Source organism: Hyperolius riggenbachi, chromosome 5, assembly GCF_040937935.1.
Source record: "Hyperolius riggenbachi isolate aHypRig1 chromosome 5, aHypRig1.pri, whole genome shotgun sequence".
Taxonomy (NCBI): domain Eukaryota; kingdom Metazoa; phylum Chordata; class Amphibia; order Anura; family Hyperoliidae; genus Hyperolius; species Hyperolius riggenbachi.
The window spans coordinates 177,428,833-177,447,866 of NC_090650.1; the positions used below are offsets into that span (position 1 = coordinate 177,428,833).

The window sequence follows — 19,034 nt, forward strand, 5'->3', positions numbered from 1 at the left end:
AGGCCATTCTTTGCACCAAAAGTAATACAGACATTCTTTCTTAGCAAAGCTATAGAGCGTCTGAACAGTAAAGAAAGGCCATAAATGTCACCATGCTAAAAACTAGAGACCAAGGCCTACTCAGATATATATATTTTGAAACATTTGCACTTATGCAGTTTTTTTTAAATTGTACCCTAACTTTGAAAATTTTATTTTTCACCAAATGTAGCAACGTCATTCTTTCTTATTAAAGGCCGTGGAGTGACAGAACATTCGATACGTGCCATGTATGTTACCATTTTGAAAACTAGAATGGGAACATCCCCTGGGAGTATGATCGAGGACACTCGCTGCTAGGGCCATGCAGGCGCAGTGGCCGGCGACTGGCTCGCCAGAATCGAAACTAAGCCACAGCGGGGGACCGGAGAATCGTTTTGTGACAGCGTGGGCACAGGGCGGCTGCAGGGGGCTGGTAGAAGCCCCAGGTAGTTAAGGACATTAGGCAGGGAACACACTAGACACGTTTGAGCGTGTTTCCGCAGCAAAACGCGCACAATTATAAAGCCTATTGAATTCAACAGTTTTACACGGGAAACGCACATCACAACTGTTCATTTTTTCCCGCACGACCCACGTGCTCGCATACATTTCATGCTGCCGCAAACACGGAAATGTAAATTCGCGGAGAAACATTCACATTAAAACGCGCATGCAAAAGTTGACAGAGACCCGGGAATACCAGGCAAAAACGGCCCTACAAGTGTTATCCCTGCCTTAAAGTGCTCGTGCGGGTGCGCCTTTAGGTGGGGAACACACTAGATGAGTTTGTGTACATTTTGCCGCGGACGACAAAACGTGCACAGTTCTACAGGATATTGAAGTCAATAGTCTTGCGTGTGGAAATACGCGCCGTGACCAATCATTCGCATTTTGCGTTCGTTTTTATATCTGACAGCTTTCTCCTTTATTTCTGCATGACGTGCAAGTTTACATACAGCACATGCCACTACAAATGCGGAAACATTCAAGTTAAAACGCAAAAGCTGACATAGACCCGGGAATCACTGGGAAAATGGCACTGTAAGTGTGTTCCCTGCCTTCAAGGATTTAATAGGCGACTACTGTAATCTATTTGTTACTCACCTGCAGAGCTGGATTATCCACCAGGCAACACAGGCAGCTGCTTTGATCTATTGAAAGTTCAGGGCCTGGCAGCCCCAATAAAGATTTATTGCCACTGTTGATGTAACTCTTTATGGTCCATTAAAAACAGTCTTCAGGATTTCTCTCTGTAACAGATAATAAAACAAATACATACAGTGTTTCCTCCTGGATCCTACCTCCCCTCCTCCTTAGTTTAGCTGTCAGACACAGGCTGGGGTCTGGAATGACTAATGCTATTTGTGTGATCTCTGTCCAGCGTTCTCCACTAATAAAAATGTTTTGACACATAGTAATAGTTTGACACACTGTGGCATTATTTGAAGAGTGTGAGCAGAGAGGAGCAAAGTATCTATTACAGGGGGGAAGGAAGAGATTTCCCCCAGACCTTTCATTCAGTGATTTAGGGCCAGTCCAGTGCGTGGTGTATTCAGGTTTGTTGTTGTAAGGCAATGTGAAACACTGGGCTAGCTGATAAAAGTGCAATTAGAGGACAGGCAAGCTGGTAAATATACACAGCATGAAGCAGAGCTTGCCTGGAAGGTCTGTGGGCAAAAATCTGTCTGGTCTCTCCCCATTGTGATAATGACTGCATGTGCTGATAAGGTGTTAAACAAGTTGAAAAGTTTTTAACAGTCCCTAGACCCCAGGAGGGATACTTTCTGACTTGTGTGAGAGACCAGCAGGGACAGGAGTCCTATTACAGGCAAGTAGCCTCTGTGTGATGTGGGACTGCAATACAGATAAGATCTCTGCTCCATCTCAGGCTATTCTCAATTTCTCTCCACTACTCCTATGAGCTAGTGCAGTGTTTCTCAACATTTCATTGGTATGTACCCCTTTTAAAACCCTGTACTCACCAAGTACCCCCTAGTGTAGTAAACATTATCGCAAGTACCCCTCGACAAATATATATTTAATCATAGTACATGATGATTGGTTTTAAACAATTTCAAGCATTTACTATTGCTTTTAATTAACTAAAGTGCTAATTTGGTGCTGTTTAAATAACATTTATCAACTTCTAAAACTCTAAATTTGTTGTTCTTAGGCAAGTATGTCAAGTCCGAGTACCCCCTGGGACCATCAGAAGTACCCCCTGGGGTACGCGTACCACATGTTGAGAACCTAGGAGCTAGGGCAATGCAAAATCGCAATAGCAATCGCTAGCAATTTGCGAGTGCAATTTTGTGAAGCGGTTTTCAGAGCAATTTTTAAATGAATTGCTCCAAAAAATGCTACATGCAGCATGCTTGCGATTTTGAAAAAAATCACAATGCTGCTGTGGGAACACCCTCATAGGGTAGCATTAGCCAAGCGCTTTTCAAATCGCTCTTAGTGTGCACCAGCCCTCCCTCATTCACCTTTGTTTCCCTCTTCCCCTAGTGCTGGATGTCATTGTCTTCTTGTCATACAAAAAAAGCTAAAAAAAGAAAGCTAAATAAAAGTGCAATCCTAGTGAGGCAAATATCTTCTTCCCTCTCTGGCCCAGTGCACACCAAAAACCTCGAGCAGATCTGCAAAACGCTAGAGGCTTTTGAAGCAGATTTCAGAGTAATTCTAGGCATGTTTAGAGACGTTATCTAAACATGCCTATCGTTTTTTGGAGCATTTTTGTGTAGCAGATTACAAATATTGTTACAGTAAAAGCTGTTACTGAACAGCTTCTGTACGAAAAACGCCTGGAAAACCGCTCTGATATAGCATTTTTCAGAGCAGTTTTCCACTTTCCTATACTTTCCACTTTCCTATACTTTAACATTGAGGCAGAAACGCCTCAGAAACCTAAAAAATGCTGCAGCCCCTGAGTTTGCGTTTGTGGAAAAAACAAGCCGCTCTGGTGTGCACCAGCCCATTCACTTTCATTAGCCAAGTGGTTTACCCCTGCAAGCGTTTTAAAAAAAAACAGCCCTCTTTCAGCTTTTCTCTCCTCACCGTTTCTTCCCTTCCCTGCATAAGGGCTCAGACACACTATAAGCACTTTTCTTAGTGATTTTACCGCAATCGCGATTTTACCATGATTTTAATGCAAGTCAATTTGAGCGTTTTTTTTAAAGCTCTCAGAAAGCTCTGATATCTAAAAGCGCTCAGAAAATCGCTTATAGTGTGTCTGAGCCCTTAGTATTTGTACGCTGCGGGTGAGTTGGGCGCCGGGAGAGCCAAATTAACGGCTCTTCCTGCTGCCACTAAACTCCCCGGCGGCGTTAAATACTATTCCCCCTCAAAGTCATCGCAACTCTGAGGGAGGTGTAATTTGGGGTATGGCGATCACCGGAGCCAGAATTTTCCTTGCGCGTCCCGCGCAACATATTATTGCTGCTATTTATTTTTATTTATTTAAGTATTTATATAGCGCCGGCATGTTACGCATCGCTGTACAGAGTATATTGTCTTGTCACTAACTGTCCCTCAGAGGGGCTCACAATCTAGTCCCTACCATAGTCATATGTATGTATCGTGTAGTGCATGTATGGTCTAGGGCCAATTTTTTGTGGGGAAGCCAATTAACTTAGCTGTATGTTTTTGGGATGTGGGAGGAAACCGGAGTGCCCCTAGGAAACTCACGCAAACACGGGGAGAACATACAAACTCCTTGTAGATGTTGACCTGGCTGGGATTCGAACCGGGGACCCAGCGCTTGTTGCAAGGCGAGATCGCTAACCACTATGCCACCGTGCTGCTATGGGGCTCCTAGTTTGGGCAGCCGGTGCTGAGCGCCGTGCACCAAAACCGCCTGCTTTGCCTTCTTCCTTCTCCAATCTTGTTATTAGAAACTATAATCTAAAGCATGCATCAATTGTTACAGGCAGATTCTTTCACTATGATCAGATCATAATGGCTTTTCAACCTGTCAGTACTGAGTATGGATGTTGCCTATAAGGTTTCATACTATAGTAAAGTGGCTGCCACTGACCACCAAAAAGGCATGGATGTTAAGGGGGGCGAGGGGGATTGGAGTGAAAACAGTGACGGAAGGAGGGGCACCAAAACTTTTGGAAATTAGCATTAGCGAGGCAGGGATCATGGTGCCAGGAGGGAGGTCAGTAAAGATGTGTTACCTGACTGAGGGTGGTCTGATAAAGAGGGAGGGGATATCCGAGATGGAAGAGGGGCATATTTGAGGGATTAGTGGAGATGGTGGCAAAGGGGAGGACATAAGTGGGGGTCGGGGGGGAAGGAATGAGCCTTGGGGAATTACAGTGACCATACATCTGTTGACATCTGGCTACCTATACTGGGGGGTGACAGCTGGCTATATATACTGGAGGTCAACTGGCTACCTATAGTAGGGGGAGTCACTTGGCTACCTATACTGGGGGAACATCTGGCTACCTTTCCGGGGGGGTTGTCTTGCTATCTATTCTGGGGGGACATCTGGCTACTACCTATAGTAGGGGGAGATCCAACTACCTATATTGCAGGGACATCCGGCCCCCTATATTGGAGGGGCATCCTTTCAACAGGGTGGCTGAGGAAACGGGCCCCAAATGTATTGCTCTGCTTGGGACCCTGTGTGGTCTTAATCCGACTCTGCTCACCTGGGGCTTACTCCAGCCCCTAGAAGCCATTTCAGTCCCTCACCGCAGCTCGCCTGCACAGGAGCGCCGACCCACCGGTGGGTCGCGATCTTTATGGGCGGCCAGCTGGAGAATGGAGGAGGACCGGAACTGCAGCAAGAGACTGAAATGGTTTCTAGGGGCTGGAGGAAGCCCCAGGTGAGTAACAAATAGATAACTGTAGTCACCTTAAAGTGCACGTGCGCATGCACGAGCGGCAGCAGCAGCGGACTTTTTAAAATGTCTGTTGGTCCATTAAAAAGGGACCAACAGGATGTTTTAATACTACTGGCAGTCCAGTAGTGGTTAAAGAAAACCTGAAGCGAAAATAAACTTGTGATATAATAAATTGTATGTGTAGTACAGCTAAGAAATAGAACATTATTAGCAAAGGAAAGAGTCTCATATTGTTTTACAGAAAAGGAAGAGTTAAAAACCTCAGTTGTGATCTGTGCAAAAGAGCTTTTCTGAGCTCTTTGACCCACTGGGTCAAATACAGTCCTGTTTTCTGAAGCAGTTAAACAGCAAGTGTGCTTTTAAATCTGCACATGTGACAGAATGATGCAAAAAGAATGAAAAAAAATGCTCTCTTTTCTCTTTTCTTTGCTACTAATGTTCTATTCCTTATCTATACTATACATACAATTCATTATATCATAAGTTGTTTTATTTTTTCACTTCAGGTTTGCTTTAAGGCCTTGTAAGGGATTTTTGCCTTTCTCTGGATCAACTGGGATATGTGAAGGAGCAGGACAGTGCTGTACTATATTTTCTGGTTGAAGAGTTTTATGGATGTAATTCCTTATCAGTTAGGGTTACGCTATAGTCCAATTAGGTCCTGACTAGAGGGAAACTGTCACTTGCATACCTAAATGTTAATATTTGAAGCAGAGAAAGAAAAGGAAAAAAAAATTAAAAAAAAGGAATGCAGCCTAGTTATTTGTATGCTTGGCATTGTATATACGCATGTCTCATCATGTAACATGTAACATCCGTATTCCTTTAATATAAAAAAAAAACCTACAAGTACCCTTCTTGTACTGCTTCCAGTCTGCACCTCAAGTCAATCATGCAGCTTCTCACTTAAAATTATAAAAGGCAGTGTACTACATACCTCCACTTACCTTTCTATACTTGATGTGGACTGAACAGATAGACTCCCTGGAAGCCCAGAAAGAGCGGGTCCTTGCAGTCATCACAGTGTTCTCCCCAAGCCCTATCAGCGTTAGTAATATGCCACAGCGCTAGAAGTACGAGGATCATCACAAGTATAAGTGTCACTCCACTCCAGAGGCTTCCTCTCAGTCACAGTCACAACCTGTATGCACACTCCCAGTGCAGAAAAGATAGGGTACTCTCAGTAGATTTAAAGAATACATCCACTTTATTCAGAAATAAAAGTTGCTAAATAAAGGGTCCTAGTGGGTCCTAAATTAGGTTAGGACTCTCATAATGTGAGTACACCCTTATGCTGTTAGCTAAACTTTTATTGCTGAATAAAGTGGATATATTATTTAAATCTACTGAGAGTACCCTCTGTGATGAATAAACTTGCATATTGCGCACACCGATTGCGCCATCAGCAGAAGTGACATTCTCTCTTAAAAATAACAATTAGAGTTTGTTTTGCCCTTTCTCTTTTCCCCTCTGAGAGCATGATAGAACTGCAGAGTACATTCCTTTCACCCCACGTCCTGCTAGGTAGAGAGAGGAATGTCACACATGGCTGGACCTCCTGCGGAGAACCATTTGCTGCCCACAGCCCCTCTCCCAAAAGCCAGATAGAACTAGCACAGATAAGAAGTTCCCTCCAAAACTGAGAGCAGACAATAGACCAATTTCATTTATTAATAATTCAAGATGTGATTACCACAGACAAAAGACAAATATATTTTCTGGTTCCTAAAAATCAGCCTGATAGCTCATCCAAGCTATAGGGGTACAGCTGCTAGGGAAAGAGAGCTATGTGTCACTAGCCGACCACACATGCTAATCTAACGGTATTTGGTGTCATCGGATCACACATCGGCTGCAAGATGCAAATCTTCCCTCGGATTCGCTGTGCGCCAATCCAGACAGAAATGGCGCAGGTGATTGCCAAATTGTGTCATTTTAGGCTTGCACAGAAATCCTGCACTTTTGCTGATCAGGAGGTAGCTCCACCCTAAACACACCTAGTTTGGAGGTAATCCAACCTCAATTCTAAGATTGTATAAATCCGGGGGCCCGAATGGCCCGCCTTGTCCTTCATCATTTCATCTGCTAAAGAAGAGCTTCAAGCATGCGTTCCACAGAAGGACCGAACGCATGCATTGTTCCAAGGACTCTTACCATTAATGGCTAGTTCAAACCGGACTCTTTTTCTTTATTCTCCAAATGGACTACTCAGCCATAACTAAAGTAAGAACTTTCTAATTGTATTCCTTTTATTTTTAGCTATGTGTCTATGTGTTAATCTGTATAAATGTGTGTAATGCATTTTTGTTATTAAACATTTAAACAATCGTTTAGCGGTTATGACCTGTTGCTGAACATACACAATCGAACTTATTCCTCTGAAAACGTTACCTTGTGTTCTAGAGTATCCTGTATTTATAACTCGTATGCTGGAATCGGGCACAGATAAACAGGTCTGGCGCTGATCCCTGCATACCGCTAAGGGTTAACTTACAGTGTTCGCAGTGTGCTAAAATATTTACAGTCCTGTGCTTGTTCACAGGTGGTGGCAAGCTTTTGAATTGTACGTGTGTGGTGAATCCTTTGGTGTCCAAACGCTCCCTCCGCTAGTCGGTTCATCAACTGGCGAAATCAGGTTACGCTTCGTGATGAGCAAAATGACAGTGTGAGAGGATTTCTGACTCCGATCGATTGACCGATCGCGGACCGGCCCTTGTGGTCTGTGACATTGGTTGGCAGCTTATTGGGATTTGTGTATGTTCAGGACATCGAAATAACAGATCAAAATCTGTGGTCCGTACCTATTGCATTACCATTTATATAGACTAAACGTATAGCACAGAGCCCCCCCCCCCCCTCCCATCTCTTTTTCTAGCATATTTTTTATTTTGCAACCAAGGCTGATGCAGCGAGATACAAGCGAATGCAAGTGCCCGATCTGGTAAACTTGTGTGAAGAAAGAGGCATTGTGACTTATAAAAAGAAGAAATCGCAATTGATCGAGGACTTATTGCGACTGAATACCCAGCCGGAGCAGATGCTGGGAGAGCACACTCGTGGTTCAGACGGTGCTGTAACTGGGGCAAAGGGAAGTGAGCGGTTGGAGCAAAGTGACCTACTTCCAGACCCAGAGGAAAACAGAACCGAGTCTGAACAGATCACGCTAAATGATGAGGAGCATGGTAACCGGCAGGAGCACGTCCATGCAAACCTTTCCTGTGTTCCTGAGGCTGGAATGCAGCACGCTTTACAAAGACTGTCGGATACAAATCCTGAGCTGTACCTGCAGATTGTTAGTGTCACGGTCAGTTACCTGTCCAGGTGAGGCGGCTGGCACATACGGAAGCTGGCGGTCGTCCTGGGGGGTCTCGGCGGGCTGCCTCTCGAGGTGGTCTGTCGGCACTCACCAGTGCGCGTTGTGTTGCACGGCGGAAAAATTGGCGCTACAAGGTGCTGGTGTGAATGCTGGGCGCGCGCAGGGACAGCTGCTTTATGCATATCTGCTTGTTTTCGTGTGTGTGCGCGTGTTTGCGCATGCGTGTGTTTGCGCATGCGCGCGCTCGCATTTGCGCATGACGCGCGCTACGCTGTGCGCGCCAAGAGGCCTATTTAAGCCTGGAGAACCCTAGCAGCTTTGCTGTAGTATTGCAGCTAGTTGGTTCCCGTGACCTGACACTTTGTCTGCCTGTTCTGACCCTGCTCCATGCTGACCTTGGCTCGTCTGACTTCCCGCTCTGGCTTTGACCTACAGGGAGTGCAGAATTATTAGGCAAATAAGTATTTTGACCACATCATCCTCTTTATGCATGTTGTCTTACTCCAAGCTGTATAGGCTCGAAAGCCTACTACTAATTAAGCATATTAGGTGATGTGCATCTCTGTAATGAGAAGGGGTGTAGTCTAATGACATCAACACCCTATATCAGGTGTGCATAATTATTAGGCAACTTCCTTTCCTTTGGCAAAATGGGTCAAAAGCAGTGGTGCTCAACAGAGCTCGAATATTCGAGTAGCTCGAATATTCAAGCTCTTTTTCAGCTATTCGAGCTCGGTATTCGAGCTCCGAATAGCTGCAGCTATTCGAATGGGCTATTCGAGTAAACTCGAATAGCTCATTCACTATTCGCGCTATTCGAGCTCGAATACCGAGCTCGAATAGCGTCATAGCCCAGATTGATGTCCTTAGAGCCAATCAGAGGGCTCCCAGGCCCTCTGACGGCAGCCAATCACTGAGGGGGACCCTGGCCAGCCCCTACCCTATAAATAGCGGCCGCCATGTTAGGTTTTTCCGTCCTTGCCTGACTTTGTACAGAGAGAGATCTGCTCCTTTGTGCTTTGGCTTAGCAAGTGCTCTATTGTGGTCATGCACCTAGCGTTTTTGCTCACATACACCTCCTATATACACCTATATTGTTGTTAGTTAGATAGACATTGTATTTTAGTTAGTAGCTTGTGTGTTACATAGAGTCAGCTGCTGCAGGCTTACAGCTTTAGGCCTCAGGGCCTGCCTGTGTGGGCAGCTGTTCTCTCCTGTCCTCTGTGTTAGTTTATTTCTCATCTATACCAGTATTTCTGCTGCTGTCCTTTACTAGTGATTGTATTTTATACTGTAACTGTACTAGTCTAGGACAGTCACTGTCACTGTTTGTTCATAGCTCCTGCGTTTGTGCGTGCACTGTCTGTAGTGTACACACACTCTATTTCCTTCTGATTACTAGTACTGATTATTGTAATTTCTAGTTCTATACTTACTGTTACTACTTACTACTAGGGACACTCAGTCACTGTTCATAGGCTAGCTCCTGCGTGTGTGTGTGTGCGTGCACTGTCTGTAGTGTACAGTGTACACACACTCTATTTCCTTGTGATTACTACTGATTATTGTAATTTCTAGTTCTTACTGTTACTACTTACTACTAGGGACACTCAATCACTGTTCATAGGCTAGCTCCTGCGTGTGTGTGTGCGTGCACTCACTGCCTGTAGTGTACACACACTCTATTTCCTTGTGATTACTACTGATTATTGTAATTTCTAATTGTACTTACTGTTACTACTTACTACTAGGGACACTCAGTCACTGTTCATAGGCTAGCTCCTGCGTGTGTGTGTGCGTGCACTCACTGCCTGTAGTGTACACACACTCTATTTCCTTCTGATTACTACTGATTATTGTAATTTCTAGTTGTACTTACTGACTGTTACTACTTACTGTACTAGGGACACTCAGTCACTGTTCATAGGCTAGCTCCTGCGTGTCTGTGCGTGCGTGCACTCACTGTCTGCAGTGTACACACACTCTATTTCCTTGTGATTACTACTGATTATTGTAATTTCTAGTTACTGTGCTATTGGAAACACTCACTGTGTTCACTGTTCACACTTACTGATTACCAATACCGATTATTGTATTTTGTATTTGTACTGTACTAATCACTTAGCGATCTAATCACTTAGTGATTAGTGTCACCTCACCCACCAACCCACTCCATTAAAGTACCCCACTTTTTCACCCGCCCTTTAAAAAAACTTTAGTGTTTACGCCCAAAACATCTAAGATGCCTGGAAGTGGCAGCCAGCGCGGTTTGGGCAAGGGGAAGGGCAGCAAGGGAATCAGGAGGAGAGGGAGCAGCATTGTGGCAAGCCGAACCACCATGCACAGTTCCGCAGCAGCAGCAGCTGCGTCAGTGGCTAACATTCCTCCTATAGCCACTGGCCGTGGACGCCTTGGGCGCCGCCCAGCAGGAGCATCTGCAACTCACGCTGCAGAGACACAGCAACAGCAGCAGCATGTAGCACCTGCTCCTATTTTCCTCCAGCCGGGTCGGAAACGTCCCATTGAGGAAAAGGATGCATCCACTGTACTGCAACTGATGACGGAGGATGAGCAGCCCGCCATCAGCTCTGCATCCGAGGCCTCCACCCTCACCACCACCACCACCACCCCTGTTCGCAGCAGCCGCCCAGCAGGGCCTGGGGAGGAGGCCAGTTCACCGTCAGTCGCCGACCTGTCACTCAGCAGTCTTTTGACCCCAGGCACCATCAGGGTATTGTCTGCTGTTGTTGGCGATTTTGAGGAGGAGATGCTGATGGGCACTTTGGGGGAGGAGGGATTGGACAGCAAGACTGTGGCGACAGTCAAGCAGCCCATCCATGCATCAGGAGAGGAGTTTGGGGGGTCATCATCCCAGCAGGACATGTTTCAGGAGGGGGAGGATGATGATGATGATGATGATGACGTGGTGACAGACAAAGACTGGGTGCCGCCACCACCAGCACCTGGGGATGTCATCATCAGCAGCTCTGAGGAGGAGGATGCGCTTGTGGGCCTTGCAAGGAGGCGCATCATTGCAAGCATTGGCAGCAGTAGGCAGGTCCCACAGCCTGCTGGTGTCTCAGGCTCAGCAGCAGCAGCAGCAGCATCTGCCAGTACCACCACCAGTCGTACCCAAGCCCCCCCCCCCCCCCCCCAACCACCACAGGGAGACAGGCAGCAGCGGCTCCAGGCCGTAGGGGGTTATTTTTGTCACCAATCTGGCGATTTTTCACCATGCCCACAGTGTACAGCAAGTACGCCACTTGCAACCACTGTCAGCGGAAGTTGAGCAGAGGTGCAGACCCCTTAAAGTTCAGCACCAGCTCGCTCATCAACCACCTTGCTGCTAAACATTTCCACCAGCATGAGGAGTTCCAGAGGCTGAAGGCATCTGGTGCTGGCAGTGGCACCACACCCATCACTGCACAGCCTTCAGCAGCAGCAGCAGCAACAGCAGCCACCCGCCCTCCTGCTCCTCCAGAAGCACCAGCAGGAGTGCGGAAACGCACTGCGCCTCCCCCCTCTGCAACACCTGCCGCCGACACTGAGGCCTGTTCTGGCAGCCAGTCCTCAGTGGCCTCCTCTGCTGTGTCCGCTGATTCCCATGCCAGCAAAACGCCACGCCAGAGCCTTTTGAGCGAGTCCTTTCAGGGGGTGGTTAGGGCTCTGCCTCCCAGCAGCCGTCGCGTGCGTCAGCTGAACGGCTTGCTGGCACGGGCCATGTGCTCCAAACTCCTGCCGTACACGCTCGTGCAGGAGGGGAGCGACATGCGTGCGCTGCTTGCTTGTGCAGCCCCAGACTGGCAGCTCCCCAGCACACACTTCTTCGCCCGCAAGGCCATTCCTGCACTGCACCGCTTTGTGATGGCCAATGTGGAGCGAGGGCTGGAGCACGTGGTTGGTGAAAGGGTCCACGTCACCATGGACTCCTGGAGCAGCCGCTTCGGGACAGGCCGCTACCTGTCCTTCACTGTCCACTGGGTAAGCTTGGTGGAAGGGGGTGAGGATGGGAGAGCAGCAGCGGGCACAGCAGCAGCAGCAACACAGTGGGTGGTGCCAGCCCGCAGGGTCAGGGGAACTGCAGCAGGTTCCTCCGATCCTCTGCCATCCTCCGGCACACCTGGCCAAACCCCCCGCCTCAGCAGCAGCGTGAAGCCACGCCACTGCCAAGCGCTGCTGCACTTGGTCAGCCTTGGGAAGACCAAACTGACGGCAAACCATGTGTTGGCCAAACTCCAGGAGCAGGAGAGGATTTGGCTGACCCCCAGAGGCCTCAGAGTCGGAGAGGTGGTGGCCGACAATGGGGCCAATCTGGTTGCCGCAATTGACAGGGGAAACCTGACCCACATCCCCTGTCTTGCCCACGTGCTGAACCTGGTGGTGCAGAAGTTCTTGCGCACCTACCAGGGGATGGGCGAACTGCTGGAAACGGCAAGGAACGTTGTGCGTCACTTCCGGCGCTCGGCTGCAGCGTGTGCGAGCCTGGAAGACGTGCAAAAGGAGCTGGAGCTGCCACGCAATCGGCTGATCATTGACGTTCCAACTCGCTGGAACTCCACCCTGGCGATGTTGGAGCGTCTGGTTGAACAGAAGCACGCTGTCAACCAGTACCTTGCCCTGGCCACTGTTTCCGCCGCTCAGAGAAGGGACAAGACCAGCAACATCCCGTCCATCGTCCCCGATGATGACTGGAGGCACATGCAGCAGGTGTGCTTAGTGCTGGCTCCCTTTCTGCAGGCCACTAACATGGTGAGCAGGGACCATGCTATGGTCTGCGAGTGGGTGCCCCTGGTTTGTCTGCTGAACAGGGCCCTCGATGCTTTGCTGGAACAGGGAGCGGCAGCCTTGGACCAGCAGGAGCGGCATGCAGCTGCACAGTCCACCTCTGAGGGGGAGGAGGAGGAGGACTTGGTGGAGGTCCCTGACCTTGCTGCTGATGAGGGGGATCAGCACAGTGCAGCTGAGTTGGTGCGGGGGTGGAGAGAGGATGAGGCTGAGGAGGGAGAGGAGGAGGATGAGGACAGCACTGCCGCCGATGTGCCAGCACACGTGGCCCGCCTCTTCCCAATGGCAGCGCACATGCTGACGTGCCTGCGCAGGGACCCTAGGGTGATCCAGATGAAGCAGAGGGAGGACATCTGGATCAGCATGATGTTGGACCCACGCCTCAAGGGGAAGTTGAGCCAGTTCCTGCCACCTGCAGGAGGAGACCCAGCGCAACAAATAAGGAGCTTGCAGCAGGCCCTTGTTGAGCGTTTGGAGGAAGCCTTCCCCCAGCCTTCCACCCCCACTGTCCAGCAGCCAGCACAGAGGCAGCAGCAGGTGCCTGCATCCAGCAGCAAGCGCCCCACAGACCTGCTGTCTCTCAGCAACGAGCTCTACAGGACTGTAGAGGCTCCGGCAGCAGTGACTAGAGAGGAGATGCATGCAGCAGCATCCTCCTCCGGTCACAGCCAGCGCCTGACCCGCATGGTGGCTGACTACATGGGGTCCTACAGCGGGCTTGACAGCGATGCCCCTGTTGATCCCATGGAGTATTGGGTCAAGCGCCTGGAGATCTGGAGCGAGCTGGCGCAGTACGCCCTGGAAGTGCTGTCCTGCCCCCCTTCCAGCGTGCTGTCCGAGCGCTGCTTCAGTGCAGCTGGTGGCGTGGTCACCGAGAAACGCTCACGTCTGTCTCACAAGTCTGTGGACAGACTGACGTTTCTCAAGATGAACCAGGCATGGGTGGAAGGCGAGTTCCTGGCCCCTGTTTTCGGCGAGAGGGGGACATGAACTGGCTGCCGGAAGAACCATCGTTAATGTGCCTTACCACCCTTTACCACCTCCTGGCTCCTGCTCACTAAGCCAGCCTGGTTCATTTTGACTATTACGTCGCCTGCAGCCACACATTTTACATCTACAGTGGGCAGCTGTGTACTGCCCTTCTGCTGTCTGTCTGTCTGTGTTTCCCACTGCCAGGGTACACAGATTTTACCTTCTGCTGCCACTCTGCCACCAGCTATTACGTCAAACAATAGCTATATCTATGTAATTTGCTGTAAAAAAAAAATGTAAACCATTAAAAAAAAAACAATTTTTAATTTTTCTGAGGTGCCCGGGTTGAAAACTGTGATGTCCCAGTTGTGTATTGGACACGATGTGGGCTTCACGACCGCTGTCTGGGACCTCCTGCTGTGTTTATTTACAGCCCTGGTATCAACGCTAGGTACCAGGGCTATTATGTCACGCTGCCTACCTACCTGCTGCCACACTCACACTACTCCTCCATTCCTCCTGCTGCTGCTGCTGTCTGTCTGTGTTTCCCACTGCCAGGGTACACAGATTTTACCTTTTGCTGCCACTCTGCCACCAGCTATTACGTCAAACAATAGCTATATCTATGTAATTTGCTGTAAAAAAAAAAAATGTAAACCATTAAAAAAAAACAACAATTTTTTATTTTTCTGAGGTGCCCGGGTTGAAAACTGTGTTGTCCCAGTTGTGTATTGGACACGATGTGGGCTTCACGACCGCTGTCTGGGACCTCCTGCTGTGTTTATTTACAGCCCTGGTATCAACGCTAGGTACCAGAGCTATTATGTCACGCTGCCTACCTACCTGCTGCCACACTCACACTACTCCTCCATTCCTCCTGCTGCTGCTGCTGTCTGTCTGTGTTTCCCACTGCCAGGGTACACAGATTTACCTTCTGCTGCCACTCTGCCACCAGCTATTATGTCAAACAATAGCTATATCTATGTAATTTGCTGTAAAAAAAAAAAATGTAAACCATTAAAAAAAAACAATTTTTAATTTTTCTGAGGTGCCCGGGTTGAAAACTGTGATGTCCCAGTTGTGTATTGGACACGATGTGGGCTTCACGACCGCTGTCTGGGACCTCCTGCTGTGTTTATTTACAGCCCTGGTATCAACGCTAGGTACCAGGGCTATTATGTCACGCTGCCTACCTACCTGCTGCCACACTCACACTACTCCTCCATTCCTCCTGCTGCTGCTGCTGTCTGTCCGTGTTTCCCACTGCCAGGGTACACAGATTTACCTTCTGCTGCCACTCTGCCACCAGCTATTACGTCAAACAATAGCTATATCTATGTAATTTGCTGTAAAAAAAAAATGTAAACCATTAAAAAAAAACAATTTTTAATTTTTCTGAGGTGCCCGGGTTGAAAACTGTGATGTCCCAGTTGTGTATTGGACACGATGTAGGCTTCACGACCGCTGTCTGGGACCTCCTGCTGTGTTTATTTACAGCCCTGGTATCAACGCTAGGTACCAGAGCTATTATGTCACGCTGCCTACCTACCTGCTGCCACACTCACACTACTCCTCCATTCCTCCTGCTGCTGCTGCTGTCTGTCTGTGTTTCCCACTGCCAGGGTACACAGATTTTACCTTCTGCTGCCACTCTGCCACCAGCTATTACGTCAAACAATAGCTATATCTATGTAATTTGCTGTAAAAAAAAAAAAATGTAAACCATTAAAAAAAAAAACAATTTTTAATTTTTCTGAGGTGCCCGGGTTGAAAGCTGTGTTGTCCCAGTTGTGTATTGGACACGATGTGGGCTTCACGACCGCTGTCTGGGACCTCCTGCTGTGTTTATTTACAGCCCTGGTATCAACGCTAGGTACCAGAGCTATTATGTCACGCTGCCTACCTACCTGCTGCCACACTCACACTACTCCTCCATTCCTCCTGCTGCTGCTGCTGTCTGTCTGTGTTTCCCACTGCCAGGGTACACAGATTTACCCTCCGCTGCCACTCTGCCACCAGCTATTACGTCAAACAATAGCTATATCTGTGTAATTTGTTGTAAAAACAAAACAAAAAAAACCATAAAAAAAAGGTTTAATTTTTCTGAGGTGCCCGGGTTGAAAACTGTGTTGTCCCAGTTGTGTATTGGACACGATGTGGGCTGCACGACCGCTGTCTGGGACCTCCTGCCTGCTGTGTTTATTTACAGCCCTGTTATCACCGCTAGGTACCAGGGCTATTATGTCACGCTGCCTGCCTGCTGCCACACTCACACTACTCCTCCATTCCTCCTGCTGCTGCTGCTGTCTATCTGTGTTTCCCACTGCCAGGGTACACAGATGTACCTTCCGCTGCCAGTCTGCCACCAGCTATTACGTCAAACAATAGCTGCTCACATTACTCCTCCATTCCTCCTGCTGCTGCTGCTGTCTGTCTGTGTTTCCCACTGCCAGGGTACACAGATTTACCCTCCGCTGCCACTCTGCCACCAGCTATTACGTCAAACAATAGCTATATCTGTGTAATTTGTTGTAAAAAAACAAAACAAAAAAAAAACCATAAAAAAAAAAAAGGTTTAATTTTTCTGAGGTGCCCGGGTTGAAAACTGTGTTGTCCCAGTTGTGTATTGGACACAATGTGGGCTGCACGACCGCTGTCTGGGACCTCCTGTTGTGTTTATTTACACCCTGGTATCACCGCTAGGTACCAGGGCTATTATGTCACGCTGCCTGCCTGCTGCCACACTCACACTACTCCTCCATTCCTCCTGCTGCTGCTGCTGTCTGTCTGTGTTTCCCACTGCCAGGGTACACAGATGTACCTTCCGCTGCCAGTCTGCCACCAGCTATTACGTCAAACAATAGCTGCTCACATTACTCCTCCATTCCTCCTGCTGCTGCTGCTGTCTGTCTGTGTTTCCCACTGCCAGGGTACACAGATTTACCCTCCGCTGCCACTCTGCCACCAGCTATTACGTCAAACAATAGCTATATCTGTGTAATTTGTTGTAAAAACCAGGGCTATTATGTCACGCTGCCTGCCTCATTGACTGCCTGCTGCCACACACTCCTCCTCCTCCTCCTGCTGCTGAATTTACCTCCTGCTGTCTGTGTGTTTCCCACTGCCAGGGAGCACATACAATGGCGCTTCCAACATGCGTGCACCACCAGCTATTTATTACACTCAAAAATAGCTGCATTTCTTTAAAAAAAAAAATATAAAAGAGAAATAAGTGAAGAAGAAGACGACGATATAGAAGAAGAAGAAGATATAGAATAAGAAGAAGAAGGAGAAGAAGAAGAAGGAGAAGAAGAAGATATAGAAAAAGAAGAAGACGAAATAGAAAAATAATACGAAGAAGAAGATATAGAAAAAGAAGATATAGAAAAAGAAGATATAGAAGAAGAAGATGAAGAAGAAGAAGATGAAGAAGATGAAGAAGAAGATGAAGAAGATGAAGAAGAAGAAGATGAAGATGAAGAAGATGAAGAAGAAGATGAAGAAGAAGATGAAGAAGAAGAAGAAGATGAAGAAGAAGAAGAAGATGATGAAGAAGAAGATGAAGAAGACGATATAGAAGAAGAAGAAGATAGAAGAAGAAGATGAAGAAGAAGAAGAAGAAGAAGAAGATATAGAAGATAAAGAAGAAGAAGAAGAAGAAGTATATACATTACTGAACAAAATTTTGGACAACTTCTCTTTCCACCTTTTTTTTTTTAAAGGAACATCTCCACATAATCACTTGCTGTTGTTACTTGGAAAAAAAGATGTTTCTTGCATCATTCACCCTCAAAACAAGTGTTGGAAGCTATTTAAGGCCAATTCGAATAGTCAGCTCGAATAATGAGCTCGAATACCGACTCGAATAGTGAGGTCGAAGTCCGAGGTCGAATTGAATAGTAAAAAATATTCGACTCGAATATTCGACCGAATTCGAATAATTTACTATTCGAATTCGACCAAACTCGAATTATAAAAAGGGGTATCCGAGCATTACTGGTCAAAAGAAGGACTTCACAGGCTCAGAAAAGTCAAAAATAGTGAGATATCTTGCAAAGGGATGCAGCACTCTTAAAATTGCAAAGCTTCTGAAGCGTGATCATCGAACAATCAAGTGTTTCATTCAAAATAGTCAACAGGGTCGCAAGAAGCGTGTGGAAAAACCAAGGCGCAAAATTACTGCCCATGAACTGAGAAAAGTCAAGCATGCAGCTGCCAAGATGCCACTTGCCACCAGTTTGGCTATATTTCAGAGATGCAACATCACTGGAGTGCCAAAAAGCACAAGGTGTGCAATACTCAGAGACATGGCCAAGGTAAGGAAGGCTGAAAGACGACCACCACTGAAAAAGACACACAAGCTGAAACGTCAAGACTGGGCCAAGAAATATCTCAAGACTGATTTTTCTAAGGTTTTATGGACTGATGAAATGAGAGTGAGTCTTGATGGGCCAGATGGATGGGCCCGTGGCTGGATTGGTAAAGGGCAGAGAGCTCCAGTCCGACTCAGACGCCAGCAAGGTGGAGGTGGAGTACTGGTTTGGGCTGGTATCATCAAAGATGAGCTTGTGGGGCCTTTTCGGGTTGAGGATGGAGTCAAGCTCAACTCCCAGTCCTACTGCCAGTTTCTGGAAGACACCTTCTTCAAGCAGTGGTACAGGAAGAAGTCTGCAGCCTTCAAGAAAAGCATGATTTTCATGCAGGACAATGCTCCATCACACGCGTCCAAGTACTCCACAGCGTGGCTGGCAAGAAAGGGTATAAAAGAAGAAAAACTAATGACATGGCCTCCTTGTTCACCTGATCTGAACCCCATTGAGCACCTGTGGTCCATCATAAAATGTGAGATTTACAAGGAGGGAAAACAGTACACCTCTCTGAACAGTGTCTGGGAGGCTGTGGTCGCTGCTGCACGCAATGTTGATGGTGAACAGATCAAAACACTGACAAAATCCATGGATGGCAGGCTTTTGAGTGTCCTTGCAAAGAAAGGTGGCTATATTGGTCACTGATTTGTTTTTGAATGTCAGAAATGTACATTTGTGAATGTTGACATGTTATATTGGTTTCACTGGCAAAAATAA

The 19,034-nt window shown here is 47.5% G+C and overlaps 1 protein-coding gene across 13 annotated transcripts in view; it reads right to left on the minus strand.

The window, feature by feature from the left end:
• The window catches only part of CTNND2 (catenin delta 2), a 2,713,436-nt gene that overhangs the window by 2,677,522 nt on the left and 16,880 nt on the right, over positions 1-19,034 (minus strand). For 11 of the 13 annotated variants that reach the window (XR_011020838.1, XR_011020837.1, XM_068236432.1 and 8 more), the window contains exon 2: positions 1,126-1,271. The exons of 1 other annotated variant lie outside the window; for it this stretch is intronic. The gene's annotated coding sequence lies outside the window, so the exon portion shown is untranslated. Of the gene's footprint in view, positions 1-1,125; positions 1,272-5,824; positions 5,926-19,034 lie in introns of those variants that run through there. One more of the 13 variants, XM_068236433.1, reaches the window with a different exon arrangement.